This window comes from Egretta garzetta, unplaced genomic scaffold (assembly GCF_000687185.1).
Source record: "Egretta garzetta isolate BGI_Z169 unplaced genomic scaffold, ASM68718v1 scaffold349, whole genome shotgun sequence".
Taxonomy (NCBI): Eukaryota; Metazoa; Chordata; class Aves; order Pelecaniformes; family Ardeidae; genus Egretta; species Egretta garzetta.
The window spans coordinates 1,840,641-1,845,286 of NW_009260788.1; the positions used below are offsets into that span (position 1 = coordinate 1,840,641).

A 4,646-nucleotide genomic window follows, 5' to 3' on the forward strand; every position below is an offset into this window, starting at 1 on the left:
CTGCAGTGATGAAATAAGAAATGGAGGTGTGCAGCTGCTGGAAGATGGAAGGTGAATGCATGTCTGCCTTTGTTCCCTAAAGCTGCTGTCCTGAACAGTTGTCCATCACCTCTCTACATCTGGGTCTGGTGGAGTGCGAAAGGCAGGGCAACTGCCTTGGAGGGGCTCTCAAAGGTTGAGTAAGCATATTCTGTACTTCAGTGGCCCACACCAGATTTAACAAGTAGTTTTTCTCTGTCAGGAATTTAAAAAAAAAAAAAAAGTGCTAAGGAAGTTGCCCTTTGCTTTTAGAAACATTCTGCTTTCCTACAGCTTGTTTTTATGGCACATCAGATTGTTTCTCCAACTAAAAGTTCTCCAACTGAAAGCTAATTAAATTTAACCAAATGTGGAAGTTGTCACTTCTAGGCTAGGGAAATTGTTAACTGACTTGACAAAGAATGATCAAAATACTACATTTAATTATGTAGGAGAGGGCCAGATTAAAACAAACTTTGTGTAAAATGCATTTGCTCAGGTAAAAAACCATATATATATACACACACACGTAGGCATATGTGCATCTGTGCCTTACATTTGTGTATGTTGTGCTAAAATGAATATTTTCAGCCATTCATTTTTTATTATGGAGTAATGCTGTCTCACATATTAACTTGGTGAAACAGTAGTATTACTCTTCCTTTTTCTCTACGTGAGAACATAAAATTTGAATTTTAGCTCAAAAATACTCCATCACAGCAACCATGAAAAGTAACATTTTAATTTGATGTTTCTGTGGCCAGGGGCTTTCTTCTTAACTTTCTGAGATTATTTCAGGCGTGTGTGTATAAATATATACAAAAAATATGTGAATGGATATGTAGAGAGAATTGGGAAGGAGGATAAAGACAACTTCAGAAGCTGTTTTCTAAAGCCTAATACTGCGGTGAATTGCAGTATCTGATAATTTTTTTCTGATAGACACTAATAATAATGTCTTATCTTAATGCAGGTTTTATTTAAGGATTGGTGAACTCCCATTAAAATGCAATCTTTGTTCCTCCTATTAGGTCTGTAAGTGCTGCTTAACTGTGATCTGCCTTCAAAGGTACGATCTGTGAGTAAACCTGACTGATGCATTTAATGACGGTTGGAACTTTTCCAAGCTAGTATGAAACTGCTTGCAAATGTCAAGTGAGTTAACACTTGTTGTCTCTCTACTTACTACCTGTCTTTTGTTAGACTGCCAGCAGTAATAAGGAATGTGAATTTCCATGGGTTTGGCATCTGGATAGAAATCCTTGTGTATGTCCATATGTTTAGATAGCAACACAGGCCAAAACTGCAGCAGTGAAGACTTCTACATTTCTTGGTGTGCCACAGCAGAGATGGAGACCCTTACATGATGCTGAGCTCTACTGATACTCAAAACTTGAGTTTTAAGGTAGAATCTGAAGGTAGATGAGTGGTGTTAGCTGGGCTGCTTGCTATGCAGAGCAAATAACTTCAGCAATTCTGGACACAGGAGGGACAATGAAATTCTTCTCAACTTTCTACATGACCACTGAATAAGCACTTCTTGTACACAGTTTTGCTTTTTTTAAACATTCTTAGTTTGTTACTTGTGATAGACAAGGTAGTGACCCCTGTGAATAGATAGGTGTAACAAAAAGTAATTGGAAGTTCTACAAAACAGTTGGAGAAAAGCAGTCTCTCAGGACTACCTTGAGCTCATTGGAGTTTTGTTTTAGAGATGTTACCAAATAAAGATACTTAGAACAATGAAGGTAAAGTATATTCTTCTCTCTAAACTGATGCAATTGGGACTTTTAAGATGTAATTTCATCAGCGTGAGCAAGAAAGGCACCTTCTGAAGCTCTTGGATAAGTCAGCTGGTAACAACGTTTATTTTGTGGTTGTTATTCTGGCAAGAAACTTTGCATGAGAAATGGGTTTGTCATTGTAAGGAGCTTCTGGTATTGATGTGGTAGGCTTAAGTTCTTTTTGAAGCTTTGCAATGAAGTAGAATAATCAATTATAACAAAACCTAGGTTGGTTACTTAAGAATTCACAGTAAAGTAGTGTTTCGTTTTAAGTGATTTCTTGATGCCCTCTGTATGGTGAAAGTAACCCAAAATGGTGATTAGCATGTTCTTCTGTTAGTAGACTCTCTTCACAAGTTGAAAGGCAAGGTGATGGAGCTCAGGTTCTGTTTTCAAGCTCAGGTCTGGCTTTTCCCTCTTGCATGGTTAATAGTTTCTCTTACCTTTTGTGTGTTGCTGTTGGCGTTAAGGAAACCTTCTCTCGCGTACCTGTCTTCCATTCCTGGCTGTGTTTTTCTAGCTTTATCTTAGCTATGTTGAAAGTTATTGCTCAGTAAGGGCTGTGAAAGAAAGATCAATGGTAATTGAAACTGCTTACTCCTCATCTGTGTACTGCTTCTGAAATGACATCTAACACATTGTTATTCTACAAATATTGTAGGAGATTTTGTGCAAAATACAATTGCACTTAAAGTTATTTCAGTTGACATAAATCCTTTGCAAACTCTTTTATTTTTCCACCGTTTTCCAAATATGTAGCATGTCGTTTTGTCCGAGATTTGTAAGGGGTTAGTGTAGGTCTTTGACCTGAGCTTATAAAATACTGTTATTCAAAGTCAAAAGGAGTTTGAGGACTGTGTTTTTGACACCATAGCTTTCATCTAGAGCTTTTTTTAAAAAGAGTATGCCTCAGAGAGGCAAAATGTACTTTTAAATGACTATGTTTCTTTCTTTCTTTAGTTTGTTTTTGAATCAATGTCTGTATATTTTACATGTAAGCTGAAATTACTTTCTGTGGAAACACATTTTTTTAATACCAAAAGAACATGTCATCACTAAACTCTTGAGTTTATGCTTAAAATGAAGGAACAGCATACTTCTAATAGAGTGCTCAAATTCAGTATATTTGTATCAAGTGTGTGTGTATGGTTCTCTGCAATCTTCCTTAGTGCATTTTTTCCATTTAAGTAAATTCATAAAATTATAGAGGAGTTTATACATTAAATATATTTTGTTAGAGGGATGCCGTTCAGTTTGCAGTGGTTCAACATTTGGAAGCTGAGAAATAAGGCTATTTTTTCTTTCACCTACATCATGGTAATGGTAGTCTGTTATTGGACAATCACATGCTATTTCTTCCTTTGCTGGATTCAGCCCTTTCTTCTTTGGCTCAATATACTTTTCTAATCACCTACCATTCTGGTGGTGTTGCTCCATTAATTTTTTGCATCTTAAATGTGCTTTGCCATTGCTACTGCCCCTGAGCTTTTCATCTGTGTTCAGTCTTACTCCACCAGTTTTGCCCATCACTTTTTCATCCACTGTTAAAAGGTCTCAGCTTTTCCACTTCTGTCTTTGCAAGGTCTTTTGGTTCAGCTCTTGCATCCCTGGTGTTTAAGTCCAGTTATTTGGGCATGTTTAGGGTGGTATTAAAGATGGTCTTCCTAGTTTCTTTAGCATCAGAGAAATGATTGCAACAAGTCCTGCTGTGTTGCCATAGCACTGGCTGAAGTATGCTCATTCATCTTGTGGGAATGTTGCATGTGCAGTGTAGCAATGGGATAGGAACTTCAAATTATTAGTGTAGGCTAAGCACAAATGCAGTTAAGGGGGGGGGGAGGAAATTAAATGCAATGACTAGCAAAGATTTCTTAAGTAAATGCAAACTTTTTTTTCCCAGATCTATGACACGGCTAGATTTGGAAGGGTTGCTTGTGTAGAAAGCATATTCTTGATCTCAGTGACCCACTACCAAATATCTGTTCTTTGGTGGAAAGCATGAAAATACTGGTGCTTCCAAGTGGCTAGAAAAAAGTACTATTTTTTTTTTTAAACTGTTCTTGGAAATGGCTGAGCCATTTTTGCTGACTTTGGTATGTAATGCTATCCCTTCCAGCTGCAAAAGTATGCATGTGACTAAGGACCCTCAGCAGTGGAAGGCAAGGTCATGAGTTTATGCTGATTTGATTTAGTTGCTTGAACCATGTGCACTATGACAATAGTATCCAATCCCTAATTAGTTCCTGGCATTTGTAAATCTCAATTTCACCCAGTTTAGTCACAGACTACTCAGAAGAAACACCTAAGTGCTGAATTGTACATTTTGTGAGAGAACGTTGTGTACACTACTTTCTTTTTCATACTTCTTTGTATTATGTTAATCACTACAGTACTTCAGTGTTTATCAGCAGTATGTGAAACAACGTGACATAGCCCCTGGCATACACGCGTGTTCTCCCTACAGGGGTAGTTGTGGTATAGTGCTGGTTCTGTTGGGAGTCTTATCGTACACACGCACACGTGAAACAGCAGCACAGCGCATACTGCCTTCGATTGAAAATACTGTTTTGGAAAGCAAAGTCGGGTGGGCTTTTAATTTCTGTGTGTATACATTTCATCATCTTGTATCAGTCTTTGGAAGGTTCTATTCATCCTGTCCTCTGTATAAATGAAGCTCATTTTTCCTGGGGGGAGTTGACCATACATCCCACAAGCATTCCTTTTTATGGCTGTCATGGACTCAGCTGTGGACTTCTTAAAGATGAAGTCTGGGATTGTCTTGTATAATTCAGAATGTCTTTGGTAAGCAGCATTATGAGTGGCAACCTTACTGAGGAGCTACCT

At 37.8% G+C, this 4,646-nt stretch overlaps 1 protein-coding gene across 4 annotated transcripts in view; it reads left to right on the forward strand.

Moving 5' to 3' along the window:
- SCAF11 (SR-related CTD associated factor 11) overlaps nucleotides 1-4,646 on the forward strand; it is a 50,083-nt gene that overhangs the window by 2,476 nt on the left and 42,961 nt on the right. Inside the window, exon 1 of one of the 4 annotated variants that reach the window (XM_035901784.1) lies at nucleotides 1,050-1,087. The exons of the other annotated variants lie outside the window; for them this stretch is intronic. The gene's annotated coding sequence lies outside the window, so the exon portion shown is untranslated. Of the gene's footprint in view, nucleotides 1-1,049; nucleotides 1,088-4,646 lie in introns of those variants that run through there. 4 annotated transcript variants of the gene reach the window in all.